General features: G+C 48.3%; 1 protein-coding gene across 1 annotated transcript in view; it reads right to left on the bottom strand.

The window, feature by feature from the left end:
* Positions 1–20,732, bottom strand: part of LOC119962051 (inactive dipeptidyl peptidase 10-like) — a 1,164,028-nt gene that overhangs the window by 917,711 nt on the left and 225,585 nt on the right.

The raw sequence follows: 20,732 nt of genomic DNA on the forward strand, positions 1-20,732 counted from the left end.
CCAGGCCACCACCACCCTCTGTGTAAAAAACTTCCCCTGCACATCTCCACTGAATCTTTCCCCGCTCACCTTGAACCTGTGCCCCCTTGTAATTGTAATTTCTGTGCTGGGAAAAAGTCTCCAACTGTTCACCCTATCTAAACCCCTAATAATTCTATAAACATCAATGATACATTGCAATTTGTGATTTATATCCTGCATCGTGTGCTTATAAATCAACCATAGATCACTACTCCAGTAACCATTTTCAAACACCATGAAAATAGATTTTTGTCTTCCACAGTTGAGTAGTAACCTGGCAGAAATTAATGAAAATCAAGCAGGTTCTAGGAAGGACAGGTGACCTGCTCCACCTAGACACTGAAGATGAAAATCTACCCCCTTATTTTATTTATTAGAATTGTAACCATAAAGCTAAAGTAAGTTTTAAAGAATTTACATTTACTGACAGCATTACGTAATTGCAGAATTTTTGCAAACCATCATTTTACTTGCTTTCCACAATTTGGGCAGGACCATTGTCCCTCCACACCCCAGCTAAAATGGTCAGCAAGAGGCAGAGGGTGGGTGGGGGGGGGGGGGGGGTGTGGCAGGGGAACCCACCCATGTTCTCGATGGCTGCCCTAGCACAAATTAACACTCGGAGAAGCATTAACCTCCTTTTTCTCTGGAGAAAGTCTTAGAGAACCACAGGCCAATCTGATTGGCAGACAGACCTTTAGTTTGACAACATGCAGTCCCACCACACTGAGGTGCCCAGGTAGATCTGTAACCCAGGATCTTGGTGAAGAGGTTGAAGGAGGTGAGGCGATAAATTCAAGAGGCGAGGGCGAGGGTTAAAGGGCTGAGGGATTATCTTTGCCCGAATGCCTTTAATGGCCCCAGGAGGGCCCAGAAAGAAGCTCTCCTATCTCTTGCCCAACATTCTCCCACATAACTAAAGCTGCCAGGCTTTCTGCATGAGGTATGCCTCCTTGAGATATTAATTGGCCACTTAAGGGTCACAATAGCCCCAAGGGTAGGTTGACTTCCCAACACCTTCCCCTTCTGCTGTAAAGTTTCTGACAGGTCCGGGGTGGGCGGGTAGATCATCTGGTAGATTTCACAAGCCCCTACTGACTTTGAACCAAACCTTTTCAAATTAAAATTAAATCTACTAATTAATCATATAACAGCACTCCATGAATATAAAATTATCCTTTCAGGACTTGTCTTGTTGTTCATGAAATGTTATTAATCACATTGCCATTAAAAATAAAGTTGCACCTGAGTGAACATGATGTAACTTTTAAGGGAGTTTCTAGCAGCAATGTGGGAGTGGGAAAGTTGAAGTTCTTCCAAATTCCAGTGAATACCAACTCTCGGGAGAAGGCACAGTGCAGCCTGTGTGGGAGCACTAAGCATGAGAGACCACAATGATAGGATTTCCATCCTAATCTGCACAATCCCGATATCCTGAAGTGACAGCCTGTTTGGGAGGGGTAAGATGAAGAACACTAACAGTTATCTGTCAGCTACCATCCTTGCCCAGCCCCCCCAAAACGCACACATACATGCACAAATACACACAGACAAACATCCAGAGTCACACACACCCACCCACATACACGCACAAATACAAACACCCACTCACATGTTCAAGCACACACACACAAATACGCACACATGCACAAATATGCACACCCGCACACACAGAAATGGCCACACACAACCACATGCACACACACCCACCCATTGGCACACACACGCACAAATACACACACACAAACACGTGCATGCGCACACAAACTCACCGGCGCACACACACCCACCTTAATGGGCACACAAATACAGACACATGCACGCATACACGCGTGAACAGACCCACACACACCACGTACACAACATATTCCTGCCCCTGTCGAAAATCGGGCTGCCTCGGCGGGAAAACCCACATTTGGTCGGAAACTTCCTACCCCACACTCAAAACTTGCCAGGGGGCAGTTCAATGGTGCCAGGGGCATTGTCAAGGAACGTGCTGGGGCAGTGCTGGGGACATGTCAGGGTACTGCCCAGTCATGTACCCCTCCCCCGGGGACTATATCTACCTGTGCACTCCTGCGGGTTCCCTTTGTCTAGATCCAGCTTTTATAAAGTAGTTGTAAGCCTTGCTAATGTGACATCTTGTCGGCAAGAATCTCATTTTTCGAGTCACTGTTTGCACTTGTGGCGAATGTAGGCTCAAAATCATGGCAAATGTTTTGCTATATCCAAAAATGTAAACATCTATAGATTTCCTTTTCTCGCTGAATTATCTTCCAGCCCATTCAATTCAAGGTTTACCCAAAAATGAAATAATACAATTATCCATGTAACAAAATATTCATGGCTGTTTGAGCTTCTACCATTTTGTAAAGCATTCTGCATCTTAACAGCTTGATTTTCCGTCTTGTCATTGGTAATAAAATGACAAACTTTAGGCATTGGTTGTTTAGTGAAGGCTGGAGAGAGAAAATGACAGCACCTACTAAGAACATTGATTGATGCGCAAGTGTAACATGCTTCTGCAGTGATAACTGAACCACTATCATTGAAATCGTTGTCCTTCTGCGTAGAGAATAGCTTTTGACCTCAATAAGATTGCAATCCTGAAGTGATCTATGATGATCTTGCAGTAAATTCGAGCTTATTCCATGAACCGTAGAGCATGGGGCAATTCTGCTTAACTTGTTTAAACACGTAGTTTAACTGTGGCAAGATTGATCTAGAACATTCATGGCAGAGTCATATCTAACTATTCTTGGGCATTATTTGGCTAACCACGTAAGCAAAGTAAACTGCTTGTACTATACTAAGCACACACACACACACACAGAGGAGGCATTTTAACTAAAAAAACAGAGTCCGTTCGGGCTGAAATCGATGGTTCATTCCCAGCGCTTGTAGTGCTGGGACCCACCCCTCTATCGAACGGCACTCTTTTCTTTTCCGGCTCCTGGCGGTGAATGCCATGCCGAGGCTGCACTTAGCTACATAGCCTGCACTGAGGAACTTTGACAAGCGGATCTCCAGTGCAGGAAGAAATCGAGGCCCATTGTTAAATGGCACCACGATCTTACAACCCCCGACGCGAACCTGGACCCCCCCCCCCCTCCAAATCCCCAACCTGCTTAGGGGTCCTCGAGCCCCCCGCACCCCTTCACATATCGGCAGGGCATCCATGGTGCATCCTGGTGCAGGAAAGTGCCACTTTGGCATTGCCAGCCTGGCATCCTGGCAGTGCCCCTTCCAGCCTGGCAGTGCCACCTGGGCAGCCTGGCAGTACCACCTGGGCACCCTGGCAGTGCCACCTGGTCCTGGTCCTTGGCACCGTGAGGCAGCAGGGCTAACCACTGCGCCGCCTTACCACCCATCTGGAGTTTTGGTGAGGATCTGACTAGCATACTAGATAAGGGCGAAGCAATGAGGCACTGCCAAAATTCCACCAGCACATCTCCTGTCCACCAGGGGCGACAACACTCTTGACCACTGCGACTCAAAAATCAAGGGTGCCTACCGTTCCATCCCCCGATCGCACTTTGGGAAATCAGACCATAAGACTGTGCTCCTTCTCCCGGCTTACAAGCTGAAACTCAAGTGGGAGAATCCAGCTAAGAAGGTTGTGCAGTGCTGGTCCGAGGAGACAGAAGAGCTCTTACGTGACTGCTTAGAGACAGTGGACTGGTCCATATTTAAGAACTCAGCGACTAACTTAAATGAGTATGCCACCACCGTCACAGACTTCATCTGCAAATGTGTGGACGACTGCGTGCCAAAGAAAGCAGTACGTACGTTCCCCAACCGGAAACCATGGCTCAACCACGAGATTGACTCCCTACTGAAGGACAGATCTGAGGCGTTCAAGGCAGACGACCCTGTCCTTTACAAGAAATCCAGGTATGACCTCCGCAAAGCCATCCGAGATGCCAAGAGAGAATATCAAACTAAGCTAGAGTCACAGACAGACTCTCGGCGGTTGTGGCAAGGACTAAACAACATAACGGGCTACAAAGCGAAGCCGAGCAGTATCTCTGGCAGCAGCGCAACCCTCCCCGATGAACTTAATGCATTCTATGCTCGGTTTGAGCAGGTAACCAACAATCCGCTGTTAGGGTCCCAGCAGCCCAAAATTCACCTATACCCACCATCACAGATTCCGAAGTCAGATCGGCCTTCCTGAAAGTGAACCCATGGAAGGCGATGGGCCCGGACGGGATCCCTGGTCGTGCACTCAGAGCCTGCGCATACCAGCTGGCAGAGGTATTCACAGACATCTTTAACCTATACCTACTCCACTCCAAGGTCCCCACCTACTTCAAGAAGACCACCATCATACCGGTACCAAAGAAGAACTAGGCAACATGCCTCAATGATTACCGCCCGGTGGCCCTGACGTCAGTTGTAATGAAGTGCTTCGAGAGGCTGATCATGAAGCGCATCACCTCCATACTCCCGGAACGCCTTGACCCACTTCAATTCGCATACCATTGCAACCGGTCCACATCAGACGCCATTTCCCTGGCCCTACACTCATCCCTAGAGCATCTCTTAAACAAGGACTCCTACATCAGACTCCTATCTATTGACTACAGCTCCGCCTTCAACACCATAATCCCAGCCAAACTCATATCAAAGCTCCAAAACTTAGGACTTGGCTCTCCACTCTGCAACTGGATCCTTGACTTTCTGACCAACAGACCACAGTCAGTAAGAATGAACACCAACACCTCCTCCACAATAGTCCTCAATACCGGTGCCCCGCAAGGCTGCGTACTTAGCCCCCTACTCTACTCCCTGTACACACACGACTGCGTGGCAAAACTTGGTTCCAACTCCATCTACAAGTTTGCTGACGATACAACCATAGTGGGCCGGATCTCGAATAACGACGAGTCCGAATACAGGAGGGAGATAGAGAACCTAGTGGAGTGGTGTAACGACAACAATCTCTCCCTCAATGCCAGCAAAACTAAAGAGCTGGTCATCGACTTCAGGAAGCAAAGTACTGTACACACCCCTGTCAGCATCAATGGGGCCGAGGTGGAGATGGTTAGCAGTTTCAAATTCCTAGTGGTGCACTTCACCAAAAATCTGTCCTGGTCCACTCACGTCGACGCTATCACCAAGAAAGCACAACAGCGCCTATACTTCCTCAGGAAACTAAGGAAATTCGGCATGTCCACATTAACCCTTGCCAACTTTTACAGATGCACTATAGAAAGCATCCTATTGGGCTGCATCACAGCCTGGTATGGCAACTGCTCGGCCCAGGACCGCAAGGAACTTCAGAGAGTCGTGAATACCGCCCAGTCCATCACACGAACCTGCCTCCCATCCATGGACTCCATTTACACCTCCCGCTGCCGGGGGAAAGCGGGCAGCATAATCAAGGATCCCTCCCACCCGGCTTACTCACTTTTCCAACTTCTTCCATCGGGCAGGAGATTCAGAAGTCTGAGAATACGCACGAACAGACTCAAAAACAGCTTCTTCCCCACTGTCACCAGACTCCTAAATGACCCTCTTATTGACTGACCTCATTAACACTACACCCTGTATGCTTCAACCGATGTCAATGCTTATGTAGTTACATTGTATATCTTGTGTTGCCCTATTATGTATTCTCATGTATTTTCTTGAATTTTGTTTAATTCCATTTTCTTCCATGTACTGAATGATCTGTTGAGCTGCTTGCAGAAAAATACTTTTCACTGTACCTCGGTTCACGTGCCAATAAACAAATCCAATCCAATCCAATCCAATGGATGTGGTGTATTTGCATTTTCAGGTAGCTTTTGATAAAGTCTCACACAAAAGGTCAGTGTGCGAAATCAAAGCACGTGGGATTAAGGGTAATATATTTGCATGAATTGTGAATTGTTTAGCAGACAAGAAACAGAGCATGAATAAAGTGGTCTTTTTGAGTAGCAGGCAACGACTAGTGGAGTACCACAAGGATCAAAGGGCCGAACTATCTACTTCTGTTCCTATTTTCTATGTTTCTATGATTAATGCAAACAATTATTAAGAATTTGAAGCACTAGAATTAACTGGAATGCTTTAATTAAAGTTCAATGTTACAACACAGTATTAAATAATAATAATATGTACACAAAAATGCACTCAATTAGGATTTAATGAAATATAAATTCCTTTTTGACATTGAATATTTACGATCTTGTTCATTCTTGGTGTGCTATTGTTAGTTTTGTTCTGTTGGAGCAGTAATTCTAAGCCCAACCCACTAGCCTGTTCCCATATTCTTAATCCATCGTTTCTTCATCCAGCTATCTATCCTATTCTTTAAAGTTGACAAGTGGCCTCCCTTTCAATTACCAACATTCCACAGCCTCAGTGTCCTCTGTGTAAAAAGGTGTCTCCTGGATTCTGTTTTAAACTGGATTTTTCATCCATTATCTAAGTACCCTCATTGTGACGCACTCTATAATTGGAAAGCTTATTTCTATCCATGCTGATCCATAAAACTCAAACCTCTCACATGAAAACAGAAAATGTTGGAAATGTTCAGCCAGTCTGCCAGGATCTGAGTGAGGGAAACTGAATGGTGATGGCAGCTTATTCAGCTGAAACATTAATGCTGTCTCTCTCCACAAATGCTCCCAGATCTGCAAAGTATTCCCAGTATTTTATGCATTTATTTCAGATTTCCAGCTTCTGGGTTATTTTACTATTGTACCAAAATTCCCAGCCTTGAGTTTAAATCTATTCATGACCAACTACCCCCACTATTCAGTCTTATAACTTCTTTTCTCCAAATGTTCAGCGAGTTGACTTGTTCAATCTCACTCCTTTCACCTCCCCTTTGTACCCATACCTTCAGCTATCCAGGAATTATGGAAGTTCTTCCATAAATCTTTCTGCTTCTCCAATTCCTTCTTTGCCGCTCCAGAAAGATAAGAACATAGGAACAGGGGTAGGCCATTCAGCTCGTCAAGTCTGCTCCACCATTCAATACGATCATGGTTAATTAGACATTTCAATGCATTTTGCACACACTATCCCCATAACCCACCTCGTTAAGTCATCTCTTTATCATCCTTGCTAATGGGCGTGATTACATTTTAAAAAAAGAGTCCGTTCTGGTCGGGATTCGCGGGGTCATTCCCAGAGCTTTGGCACTTTGTTGCTATTTCGGCCCTGCCAAGGAATGTCTGGCCAAGGCCATACTTCGCCCCATTTCTTGCACAGAGCAGCTCCGACGAACGGAGCTATTCAGGCGCCCCAATCTCCACCCCCCCCCCCCCCCCCCCCATATGCCTCCTAGGCCCCCTCCTCCAATTTAACTATAAGTGAGCCCCCTAGTCCCCCACACCAGACCTAACATGGGCACGGCGCCCCTGGGCCTGATCCTTGGCTTGGGCACCCTGGTAGTCTGACAGTGCCACGTGGAAACCCTGGCAGTGCTAGGTTGGCACCTGGGTGGCACTGCCAGGCTGCCAGGCTGGGATACCAAGGTTCCTGATGGCACCAGCAGGGCCAGGGTTCCAGCCTGGATAGAGGCCGACCATTCGCCTGGCAGACTCCCTCAAGTGCCTTTCCACCTGGTCCCCATTTGTGGGGAGTAGTGCTAAATGGCATCCGGCTGAGGTCACCTCGCCGAGGCCTCTAGATGCAGGATGACCACTCGATCCGGCAAAGACATAGTTAAGTGGGCTTTAAACTCTTTTAACAATGCCAGTCTGGAACCTGCCCATTTTGGACGCGATCCAGATCACAATGTTTCGATCGGGTTAGATCTCAAGAGGTGTAACGACCATCAGGAATCCAAGGAGAAGCCTGTCCCAGGGCCTACCAGCCGCTGGCCATCCAGATTCTGGTGGGGCACAGCTGGTAAGTTGCGCCCAATATCTACTTCTTTGGCTTGACACTGACTATAGTTTGATTCTGTGAAATGTGTAAGTGCTATATGAAATCAAGTTGTTTGTATTTCTTTTACAAATTCATCATTTTGAATTGCTTTATCAAATCACCTGTCATTCCGAATGAGAAAATAATCGACTTTACTTTGCATTGTAAGGAAAATGTAGCTAAGCGCTTTAACACCAATGCTCTGAGACTTAGAGCATTGAGGACAGGTCGAGCAGCCGGGGTGTCCCCCCAACAGGACTGCGGCTATGCCCAGACACCGACTGCCATTGCAGTGGCCACCTTGCTGACCACCCAACCCGGCCCCTGGTTCTATACAGTGACACCGGTCATTTGGGTGCACCCCTCTTCCCGGAAAACCGAGCATCCCCCCCAGCCTGAGCACCCCACCCAACCAGCAGCCACCCACCTGGGGACCACCCAGGGCCACAAACAAGTCAGCTCCCAGTGAGGGCAGTGCCAGCCAACAGTGCCGTTGGCAGCAGGGACGGGAGCCAGGACCGAGGGCACCTATGGGGCCGGATACCGATGGGGCAGGGGTGCGGGGTCTGCGACCAACAGATGTGCATCATGCGCATCTGCGCCCGGTACCCGGGCAGTGTACATGACTCTTACATATTGGCACACTCGGTGATCCCCTCAAACATGTCGGGGAATCACCGAGTGTGCTGGGAGGGTCGTCCGCATCATGGTGGCCTGCTGCGTCCTCCACAATATAGTTCAGCAGAGCGGCGATGTGCTGGAGGAGGATGTTGATGAGGAAGCGCAGGCCTCGTCTGACGAGGTTGACGCGGGGGAGGGGGCCGCTGAGCTGGACATGGGGCCCAGACAGGCATGGGAGGCTGCACAACGCAATCAGCAGGGCCAGCACACGGTACGCCATCATCACAACACAGTTCACTGACTAGGAGGGGGGGGGGTTTCTGGCCAGGGGCACGGAAACCACCATCACAGACCCTCACTTCCCACACCACCAAACCGCCCACATGCACACCCACTCCATGACACATACCTGCGGAGCTACGACCTGGGGACACTGGGTTGGCAGTGACAGCGGGCCTAGTCCATGTGGTGGAGGATGAAGACAACCCACTCTGCGATGAGCTGTGGTGCTCGACATCGTACGACAATGTCTGTCTCGTGCCCTTAGTAGCACCTTCCATCTGGGTGATCCCTGCATGTGAGCTGGCCAGTCTATCACACGGTCCCTCACCTTTTACCCATACCTTCAGCTATCTAGGAATTATGGAAGTCAAACCCTTGGGGTAGGGGTACTGGGAACATTCAGGGCAGAGAGGGGGAAAGAGGGAGGGTGGGAGCATGGTCCACCCACGGGTCCTGCACTGTTCCCCAACTCCCCCGGCCAGCAGTGAGCGGCCCATCCGCACACACATCGACAGAGCACCGAGGCAGGTTTCAACTGTGTAACAGGTGTTTATTGTGCAGAAATATATACAGTCTGTGCCCGAGCCCCTATAATTCAACGGTGCCCTTCCCCGTGCAAATTTAACAAGTCAAAGAACAAAAGTACAGCATAGGAACAGGCCCTTCGGCCCTCCAAGCCTGTGCAGACCATGCTGCCTGTCTAAAGTAAAATCTTTAAAACTTCCTGAGTCCTTATCCCTCTGTTCCCATCCTATTCATGTATTTGTCAAGATGCCCCTTAAACATCACTATCATCCCTGCTTCCACCACCTCCTCCGGCAGCGAGTTCCAGGCACCCACTACCCTCTGTGTAAAAGATTTGCCTCATACATCTCCTCTAAACCTTGCCCCTCGCACCTTAAACCTATGCCCCCTAGTAATTGACCCCTCTACCTTGGGAAAAAGTCTCTGACTATCCACTCTGTCTATGCCCCTCATACTTTGTAGACCTCCATCAGGTTGCCCCTCAACCTCCTTCGTTCCGGTGAGAACAAACCAAGTTTATTCAACCTCTCCTCATAGCTAATGCCCTCCATACCAGGCAACATCCTGGTAAATATCTTCTGCAGCCTCTCTAAAGCCTCCACATCCTTCTGGTAGTCTGACAACCAGAATTTAACACTATACTCCAAGTGTGGTCTAACTAAGGTTGTTTACAGCTGCAACATGACTTGCCAATTTTTATACTCAATGCCCCGGCCAATGAAGGCAAGCATGCCGTATGCCTTCTTGACTACCTTCTCCACCTGTGTTGCCCCTTTCAGTGACCTGTGGACCTGTACACCGAGCTCTCTCTGACTGTCAGTACTCGAGGGTTCTACCATTCACTGTATATTCCCTACCTGCATTAGACCTTCCAAAATGCATAACCTCACATTTGTCCGGATTATACTCCATCTGCCATCGCTCCGCCCAAGTCTCCAAACGATCTAAATCCTGCTGTGTCCTCTGACAGTCCTCATCGCTATCCGCAATTCCACCTACCTTTGTGTCGTTTGCAAACTTACTAATCAGACCAGTTACATTTTCCTCCAAATCATTTATACATACTATGAACAGCAAAGGTCCCAGCACTGATTCCTGTGGAACACCACTAGTAACAGCCCTCCAATTAGAAAAGCACCCTTCCATTGCTACTCTCTTCCTTCTATGACCTAGCCAGTTCTGTATCCACCTTGCCAGCTCACCCCTGATCCCGTGTGACTTCACCTTTTGTACCAGTTTGCCATGAGGGACCTTGTCAAAGGCTTTACTGAAGTCCATAGAGACAACATTCACTTTCCTACCTGCATCAATCATCTTTGTGACCTCGAAAAACTCGATCAAGTTAGTGAGACACGACCTCCCCTTCACAAAACCGTGTTGCCTCTCACTAATATGTCCATTTGCTTCCAAATAGGAGTATATCCTGCCTCGAATAATTCATTCCAGTAATTTCCCTACCACTGACGGAAGGCTCACTGGCCTGTAGTTCCCTGGATTTTCCTTTCTACCCTTCTTAAACAAAGGAAGAACATTGGCTATTCTCCAGAAGACAGTGAGGATCCAAAGATTTCTGTCAAGGCCTCAACAATTTCCTCTCCAGCCTCCTTCAGTATTCTGGGGTAGGTCCCATCAGGCCCTGGGGACTTATCCACCTTAATATTTTTCAAGACACCCAACACCTCTTCCTTTTGGATGTCAATGTGACCCAGGCTATCCACACACCCTTCTCCAGACTCAACATCCACCAATTCCTTCTCTTCGGTGAATAATGATGCAAAGTATTCATTTAGTACTTTGCCTATTTTGTCTCGCTCTACAGATAGATTCCCTCCCCTGTCCTTCAGTGGGCCCATCATTTCCCTGGCTACCCTCTTGTTTTTTATGTACGTGTAAAAAGCCGTGGGATTTTCCTTAACCCTATTTGCCAATGACTTCTCTTGACCCCTTTTAGCCCTCCTGACTCCTTGCTTAAGTTCCTTCCCACTTTCCTTATATTCCACACAGGCTTCGTCTGTTCCCAACCTTCTAGCTCTGACAAATGCCTCCTTTTTCTTTTTGACGAGGCCGACAACATCTCTCGTTATCCAAGGTTCCCGGAAGTGGCTGTATTTATCCTTCTTCCGCACAGGAACATGCCGGTCCTGAATTCCTTTCAATTGACATTTGAAAGCTTCCCACATGTCAGATGTTGTTTTACCCTCAAGCATCGACCCACAATCTAGGTTCTTCAGTTACTGCCTAATATTGTTATAATTAGCCTTCCCCCAGTTTAGCACATTCACCCTAGGACCACTCTTATCCTTGTCCACCGGCACTTTAAAACTTACTGAATTGTGGTCACTGTTCCCGAAATGCTCCCTACTGAAACTTTTACCACCTTGCCGGGCTCATTCCTCAATAGCAGGTCCAGTATAGCCCCTTCCCTAGATGGAATATCTGCATATTGTTTTAAGAAGCCCTCCTGATGCTCCTTACAAACTCTGTCCCGACCAAGCCCCTAGCACTAAGTGAATCTCAGTCAATATTGGCAAAGTTATAGTCCCCCATCACAACAACCCTGTTGTTTTCACTCCTTTCCAAAATCTCTTACCATCTGCTCCTCTATCTCCCGCTGTCTATTGGGTGGCCTGTAGTAAACCCCCAATATTGTGACTGCACCCTTCTTATTCCTGATCTCTACCCATATAGCCTCGCTGCCCTCTGACGTGTCCTCCCGCAGTACAGTGTGATATTCTCCCTAACCAGTAGTGCAACTCCTCCACCCCTTTTACATCCCCCTCTATCCCACCTGAAACATCTAAATCCTGGAACGTTTAGCTGCCAATCCTGTCCTTCCCTCAACCAGGTCTCTGTAATGGCAACAACATCATAGTTCCAAGTACTAATCCAAGCTCTAAGTTCATCTGCCTTACCGGTTATGCTTCTTGCATTGGGCAGCACGGTAGCATAATGGTTAGCATCAGTGCTTCACAGCTCCAGGGTCCCAGGTTCGGTTCCCGGCTGGGTCACTGTCTGTGCGGAGTTTGCACGTCCTCCCCGTGTGTACGTGGGTTTCCTCCGGGTGCTCTGGTTTCCTCCCACAGTCCAAAGATGTGCGGGTTAGGTGGATTGGCCATGCTAAATTGCCCGTAGTGTTCTAAAAAGTAAGGTTAAGGGGGAGTTGTTGGGTTACGGGTATAGGGTGGATACGTGAGTTTGAGTAGGGTGATCATTGCTCGGCACAACATCGAGGGCCGAAGGGCCTGTTCTGTGCTGTACTGTTCTAAATCTAAATCTAAAACATATGCACTCCAGGCCACCAGTCCCACTGTTTTCAGCAACATCTCCCTGTCTGCTCTTCCTCAGAGCCATACTGGCCCTATTTCCTAGTTCACCCTCAATTTTTTCACCTTCTGACCTATTGTTCCGGTACCCACCCCCCCTGCCAAACTAGTTTAAACCCTCCCGTGTGACAGTAGCAAACCTCGCGGCCAGGATATTTATGCCTCTCCAGTTTAGATGCAACCCGTCCTTCTTATACAGATCACACCTGCCCCGGAAGATCTCCCAGTTGCCCAGATAACGGAAATCCTCCCTCCTACAGCAGGTGTTTAGCCATGTGTTTAGCTACTCTATCTTCCTATTTCTAGCCTCACTGGCACGTGGCACAGGGAGTAATCCCGAGATTCCAACCCTCGAGGTCCTGTCGTTTAACTTTCCAACTAGCTCCCTGAAATCCTGCTGCAGGACTTCATGCCCCTTCCCGCCTATGTCGTTAGTACCAATATGTACAGCGACCTCTGCCTGTTTGCCCTCCCCCTTCAGGATGCCCTGCCCGTTCGGAGACATCCTGGACCCTGGCACCAGGGAGGCAACATACCATCCTGGAGTCTCTTTCACGTCCACAGAAGCGCCTATCTGTGCCCCTGACTATAGAGTCCCCGATGACTATTGCTCTTCTGCGTTTTGACCCTCCCTGCTGAACATCAGAGCCAGCCGTGGTGCCACGGCTCTGGCTGCTGCTGTTTTCCTCTGATAGGCTATTCCCCCAAACAGTATCCAAAGTGGTATACCTGTTTGAGAGTGGGACAACCACAGGGGATTCCTGCACTGAATGCCTGCCCCTTCTGGTGGTCACTCATCTCTCTGCCTGCACCTTGGGTGTGACCACATCTCTATAACTCCTATCTATGACGCTTTCCGCCACCTGCATGCTCCTAAGTGCATCCAATTGCTGCTCCAACCAAACCACCCGGTCTGTGAGGAGCTGCCAATGGTTACACTTGCTGCAGATGTAGTCGACCGGAATGCTGGAAGCGTCACAGATCTGTCACATCACACCCCCTGAGTGACATTTGAGGACTAATTAATTGATTTAAAATAAACACTTGAATTATTGTTAGATTGAGTTACAACTAACTATATGGCCCTGACACTAGATGATTTTTATTGTAAAATTAAATGCTGAATACCGATCACTGTCCTCAGGTTTAGTTATTCCACTATCTAATTAATCAATTAAATTTTTTTTGCAATATTAATTTTTTTTCAAATTTAACAGATTCCCAACCAGCCAATCAAGTGTCTAATTTTCTGGCCTTATGGGACCTAAAACTACGCCTCGGTGGTTCCCCAGAAGGTACAGTGGAGGCAGCCTGCTGTGACTCCTCCTTACGATAAGGGTCGCCGTTGGCGCACGCCTCCTGGGCGACTCGGCCTGGACAGGCACGGCCGCTGCTCAGCAATCCCGGGTGGCGTGGTGTCGCCCAGTTCTAACCGCTGCTCACCAGATGCACCAAGGACAGGAGAGGGGTGGGGTGTTCGAAGTGATGCACTGTTCTGGCACCTCCCCTGAGGTGGTCACCGGCACAGGCCCCAGCATCTCCGATTCCTCGGGGTGCCCGATGGCTCCCGGGCGACTGCATGGGACGGGGGTGTGAGCGGAGCCATCTCCTGAGGTCCCCCCACCACCTGGTGCTGCCAGTCCTGGAGGCCCGCTCTAGTCTCATAGAACACAGGACATACAGTGCAAAGGAGGCCATTCGGCCCATCGAGTCTGCACCGACCCACTTGAACCCTCACTTTCACTCTATCCCCGTAAACCAATAACCCGTTCTATACTTTTTGAACACTAAAGGCAATTTATCATGGCCCATCCACCTAACCTGCATGTCTTTGGAAACTGGAGCACCCAGAGGAAACCCACGGACTCACAGGGAATATGTGCAGACTCCGCACAGACAGTGACCCAGCAGGGAATCGAACCTGGGATCCTGGCGCTGTGAAGCCACAGTGCTATCCACTTCTGCTACTGTGCTGCCCACGTGCTCACGTGGAGCACAGGAGATGGACCATCTCCGTCTGCAACTGGGCCACCACCCTGAGGGTCTGTGCCACATCAGCCAATGACTGGGCCACCTCCCTCTGGGTTAGGACCACCTCCCTCAGGGTTAGGGCCACATCCCACTGGGTGTGGGCCACCTCCTTCTGTTTGGGGGTGAGCGTTCTGGGCTGAGTGGGGTGGGGGAGGTGAGGGGATTCAGGGGCATGGGTCGAGGGGGTGAATGGGACGTGTCATGGGGATCTGCAACAAAGCAGGGTCTCACTTGCTCGCCCGCTGCCGACCTCCACGTTGGAGACCTCCCTTTCTTCCGGGTCACCGACCACGTCCAGTGCCCTCTGCTCGGGCACGGTGAGGGGCCGCAGTTCTGGTGGTCCTCCCTCTGGTCTTCTCCCGCTTTCGGCGATTGTGCGCAGCCGTCTCCAGGGGGGCGGGACACTGTTAGGTGCTCCAACGCATGCAGCCCAGGGGTTGGGTAGATGATAGTATCAGTGACCAGGGCACCAGGCCATTGTGGCTGGCATGGGTGCTGATATGTTGGGCAGTGTGGAGGTTCGGCTGTCCCGGGTGTGGGGGGGGGGGGGGGGGGGCGGGTGGCTACATCTGGGGATGTTGGAGAGGTTGATGCCAGGGGCACGGCACTGCCTCTTCACCCTGCAGGCCCATAGGAGGTTTCGCAGTTTCTTCCTACACTGGCTGCCCATGCCACTGCCTGCGTTTGCCACCTGCGCCCAGGAACAGCCTTCCTCCCTGGCCAGGGTGCAGGATCATTCATCTCTCCGCCATGACGTCCAGGAAGGTGACCAGCGCAGCACCCCTGAACTGTGGCGCTGCTCTCTTTGCAGCCATCTTGGTAACTGGGACGGTGTGTATAGGGGGCAGGATCGTTTAAGTGCGGCTGCTGCACGTGAGCCTCATGTGCGTCACTCACAGACCGGGGAATCCACCGGCGATTCGAATGGAACTGGTTGCATTCCCGGTGGCGATGGTGCAAGCCCATTTAGAGTTACTGAATCGGTGCACCTGTTGCGCCATTTTTCCTGTTGTAAAACAGCACTGTTTCCACACAGGCGTCAGCACTTAGTCTCAGAAATGGAGAATCTTTGTTATATATTCATCATTTATAAGAATTGCAAATTATTTAATGTGTGTTATTTTACTGACAATTATGAAATGTGAGAAACTGTAGTAAGAACTAAATAAAATGAATAATGAAACATTGTACTTTCGACATATTTGAAACTACTGATGTTTCTCATATTACTCATTTTTCTGTTAATATTAAAAATATCTTGAAGGCATACTGAAGTGAGCAGCAATATACAAACACATTAACATACATTGACAGTGAATAAGTATAGTGTATGGGAATTCATCAATGTACTTCATATTTATATTTTACATTAACCTGATTTCAGTTTTGTTCAATTCATAATTAAGAAAATGTAGTTTATACTGTCCATAGAGTATCACTGAACTACTGGAATGGTAGAAGAAATCAATAAACATTCAGTTGCATAAGGACATTTGCTATATGCGGCTTTCATCCGTTTCACAGAAGCGAGATGAGTAAGATGTAATAGGTTTATTATTCTCATTTTTAACATCTGAGGCAAAACCTTTGACCATTCCATACATCACAATTAGGTCTTGTTTCTCCAATGTGCGACTTCTTTGACAATCAAAGTTCAAGCCTCTAAGCTGCTTTCAGCTGATTTAATCATCATGTCTATCGATGCGCATAAGCCAATTGAACAAAGCTCCTAAACTTAACTCATGTTATTGGAAAACAATGAAAACAGCGAATCAAGTACAGCATGAATGAGAGCCATAACAATGTGAACAATGTGATTATTGCTGTTTTTATTTCAACATGAGCAAAACATGTAATTTTCTAACTTTTAATTTGAGTAAACAAATCTTCATTGCACTCTTACGAAATGTAGGGTGCGATCTACTCTCCACGCTGTGCCCGAAAAGCAGCGCGTCATGGCACAACGTGGCAAGTAAATGATGGAAGACCCCCCTCCCGGGATCTGCCAGGATCGGCGAGCGTGGTTCCTCAGTACAGAACACATGACTAAGTGCAGCCTCGGCTGCGCAATCCCTGCTGAGGCCCCGTATCTAACCGGAGTCAGGTTAGCTAGAATTGTGTTTCTCTGTGCTGCAAGTACCTGGAAACACGTGGCTAAACGCGCTTACTGTGAGACACACAACCCATTTGGTTAAATCACGCCTGTAACATTCTCCAAGTCAATTTCTTTTCATATTACAGCTTTTGTTGGTTCTAAATTAGAACTTAGTGGCCAATACATGGGCTGATATTTCTTGGCTCTGCTTTATTCCCTGAAAGCAAACATCAAACAACGTGGAAAAGAGACCCATTACGCTGGATCAATACGCCTTTGCTTTAACCTGAGATTTCCTTTGGTTGCCAAGAAGATAATGATGTTCTGAGGATATTTCTGCACATGAGTTTGCAAAGAAATCAATGCAATATTTTGTGTTTCTTTTTCCAAAGTGTTGACTTGGGCAAGAAAAGCAGTGCGTATGTAGTTCACTGGCTACGCTGTCGGCTTTACCCGCCATATTTTTAAACACTGAGAAAGAAGTCGTCCTGAAGAAGGACGGTACACTGGAGGCCTGGCAGGTTCCCATTGACTGCTTCCCATTTGTGAAAAACAGTTGCCAATCTCACCAATGTGGTATCATGTAGGTGAAGGAGGGAATTCCAAAGGTGTGGGGGTGATATGGTGGGGGAGACTGCTAATTATATGAATATGCATGCATTAAAATGTATGTAGAGTAGGTGCCGACCGTTTCTGGGTGGGAACCACATTACGTAACCGGCATGGGTCAGGGAAAATCGTAAAATGAGATATCCATGAGATTGTCATGAGTCTTGTGAGATTTTGCGCTCACTTCACCTTTCGTGCTCGCGGCAGACAAGGTCACAAATTTGTGGCCTAGAGGCCCAGGAAGGTAGAGATCGCATGAAGAAACGCTGAGAGATGGAGTTTCATAGGTTAAAGGCAAGATGGCTGAAGAAGTAGCCTCTGATAAAGAAACATCGGAAACAAAAGCAGCAAACCCAGCCGTGTAGATCTTGGGGCTTGTGACAAAATTGGGAGAGGGGTCTCACACAGTAGTCATGCAACAGCCTTTCATAGTCACACTCATGGAATCATCACTGACAGATAAAGTCTCAGACACCACTACCTCCATTTCTGGATATTTCCTGTCTCAACAGCAGTACAAACCTAGCAGAGGTGACGGCACAGTGATATACAGATGGGAGGGAGTTGCCTCAACATCAACTCCGGATCCTATGAAGTCTCATAATTTCAGGTCAAATGTGGGCAAGGAAACCTCCTGCTGATTACCATGTAGCGTCCTTCTTCAGCTGATGGATCAGTACTTTTTCATGCTGAACACCATTTGGAGGAAGCATTGAGGGTGGAAAGGACACAGAATATACTCTGGGTGGGGAACTTCAATGTCCATCACTAAGAGTGGCTCAGCAGTACCATCGCCGACTGAGCTGGCCAGGTCTTAAAGGACATAATTTCTAGATTGTAACTGCAGCAGGTGGAGGGAAACCGTACTGGGCTTCATCCTCACCAACCTGCCTGCTGCAGATGCATCTGTCCATGACAGTATCAGCATGAGTGGCCACCACACAGTCCTTGTGGAGACAAAGTCCCATCTTCACATTGAGGATAACCTCCATTGTGTTGTGTAGCTCTACCATCGTGCTAAATGGGACAGACTTTGAACAGATCTAGCAACTCAAGACTGGGGCGCTGTGGGCCATCAATAGCAGCAGAATTGTATTCAACCACAATCTGCAATCCCAAAGCCTGGCATATCCCCCACTCTACCGTTACCACCAAGCCAGGGGAATCAACCCTGTGTCAATGAATAATGCAGGAGAGCATGCCAGGAGCAGCATCAGGCTTTCCAAAAACAAGGTGTCAACTGGTGAAGCTATTGGATAGGACTAGTTGCATGCCAATCAGCACAAGCAACAAGTAATGGACAGAGCTAAGCGAGTCCACAATTAACCAATCATATCTAAGCTCTCCTGCCACATCCAGCTGTGAAAGGTGGTGGACAAGGAAAGAACTCACTGGAGGAGAGGGGCTCCACTACTATACTCAGCCTCAATGATGAAGGAGCCCAGTATATTGTTTTTTCTTTGATTTATGGGATGTGGGCTTCACTAGTTAGGCTAGCATTAATTGCCGATCCTTCGTCACCATTCAGAAGGTGGTGGTGAGCTGCCTTCTTCCATTGCTGCAGTCCTTGAGGTGCAGAAACACACACTGTGCTGTTGGGGAGGGTGGTCCAGGATTTTGTCCCTGCAACAGCGCAGGAACGACAATATATTTCCAAGTCAGGGTGGTGAATGTTTTGGGGGGGGAACCTCCAGGTGGTGGTGTTCCAGGTATCTGCTGCCCTTGTCCTTCTAGATGGTCGTGGTCATGGGTTTGGAAGGTGCTGCCTCAGAAATCTTGGCGAGTTACTGCAGTGCATCTTGTAGATGGTACACATGGCTGCCACCGTTCTTCGGTGGTGGAGGGATTGAATATTTTTGGAAGGAGGAGCAATCAAGAGCGTTACTTTGTCCTGGAAGGTGCCAAAAATCTTGCGTGCTGCTGCAGTTGCACTTGTCCAGGCAAGTGGATAGTTTCCCATTACACTCCAGACGTGTGCCCCGTACATAGTGGACAAGCTTTCGGGAGTCAGGAGGTGAATTACTCACTGCAGGATTCCTAGCCTTTCACCCACTCTTGTAGGCACAATATTTATATGGCCAGTCCAGTTCAGTTTCTGGTCAATGGTAATCCTCAAGGTGTTGATGGTCGGTGATTCAGCAATGGTTACATCATTGAATGTTAAGGGCAATGGTTAGATCATTTCTTGTAGGAGGTGGTCATTACCTGGCACGTGTGTGCCACAAATGTAACTTAACACTTATCAGCCCAAGCCTGGATATTGCGAATGGTGCAGAACATTGTGCAGTCACCCGCAAACATATCCACTTCTGACCTTATGGTGGAAGGCAGGTCATTGATGGTTGGGCCTAGGTCACTACCCTGAGGAACTCCTGCAGTGATGTCCTGGAGCTAAGATGATTGACCCCCAACCACCACAGCCATCTTCCATTGTGCCAAGTATGATTACAACCAGCAGAGAGTTTCCCCCTTGATTCTCATTGACTCCAGTTTAGCTAGGGCTTCTGGATGCCATACTCGGTCAAATGTGGGCAGCACAGTAGCACCGTGGTTAGCACAGTTGTATCACAGCTCAATTCCAGTCTGTGAGGAGTCTGGACGTTCTCCCTGTGTCTGCGTGGGTTTCCTCCGGGCACTCCAGTTTCCTCCCACAAGTCCCGAAAGACGTGCTGTTCGGTGAATTGGACATTCTAATTCTCCCTCTGTGTACCTGAACAGGTGCCGGAATGTAGTGACTAGGGGCTTTTCACAGTAACATCATTGCAGTGTTAATGTAAGCCTACTTGTGACAATAAAGATTATTATAAAAATTGCTGCCTTGACGTCAAGGGCAGTCACTCTCATCTCACCTCTGGCATTCAGCTCTTTTGTCCATGGCTAATGGGGTCAGGAGCTGAGTGACCCTGGCGGAACCCAAACTGAGCATCTGTGAGCAGGTTATTGCTGAGTAAGTGCCACTTGATAGCACTGTTGAAGACTCCTTCCATCACTTTGCTGATGTTGGAGAGCAGTTTGATAGGGCAGTAATTCGCTGGCTTGTATTTTTCCTGTTTCTTGTGTACAGGACACACCTGGGCAATTTTTCTCATTATTGGGTAGATGGCAGTGTTCTAGCTATACTGCAACAGCTTGGCTAGAGTTGAGGCACGTTCTGGAGCAAAAATCTTCAATACTATTGAAGGTTCGATTCTGAAATTGATGTAGTCCTTTACGCTTGCAGACAAGGCATCCTTATTCGGTGTGATGAAGTTATTGGTAGCCGATTGCAAAATTCTGTAATGTCAATAGCTGATCTCCAGAATGATCAGGATACAAAAATATTTAGTGCCATGGCTACCTTCATTGCCACAGGCAATTGG

This window comes from Scyliorhinus canicula, chromosome 2 (genome assembly GCF_902713615.1).
Source record: "Scyliorhinus canicula chromosome 2, sScyCan1.1, whole genome shotgun sequence".
In the NCBI taxonomy this organism is placed as follows: Eukaryota; Metazoa; Chordata; class Chondrichthyes; order Carcharhiniformes; family Scyliorhinidae; genus Scyliorhinus; species Scyliorhinus canicula.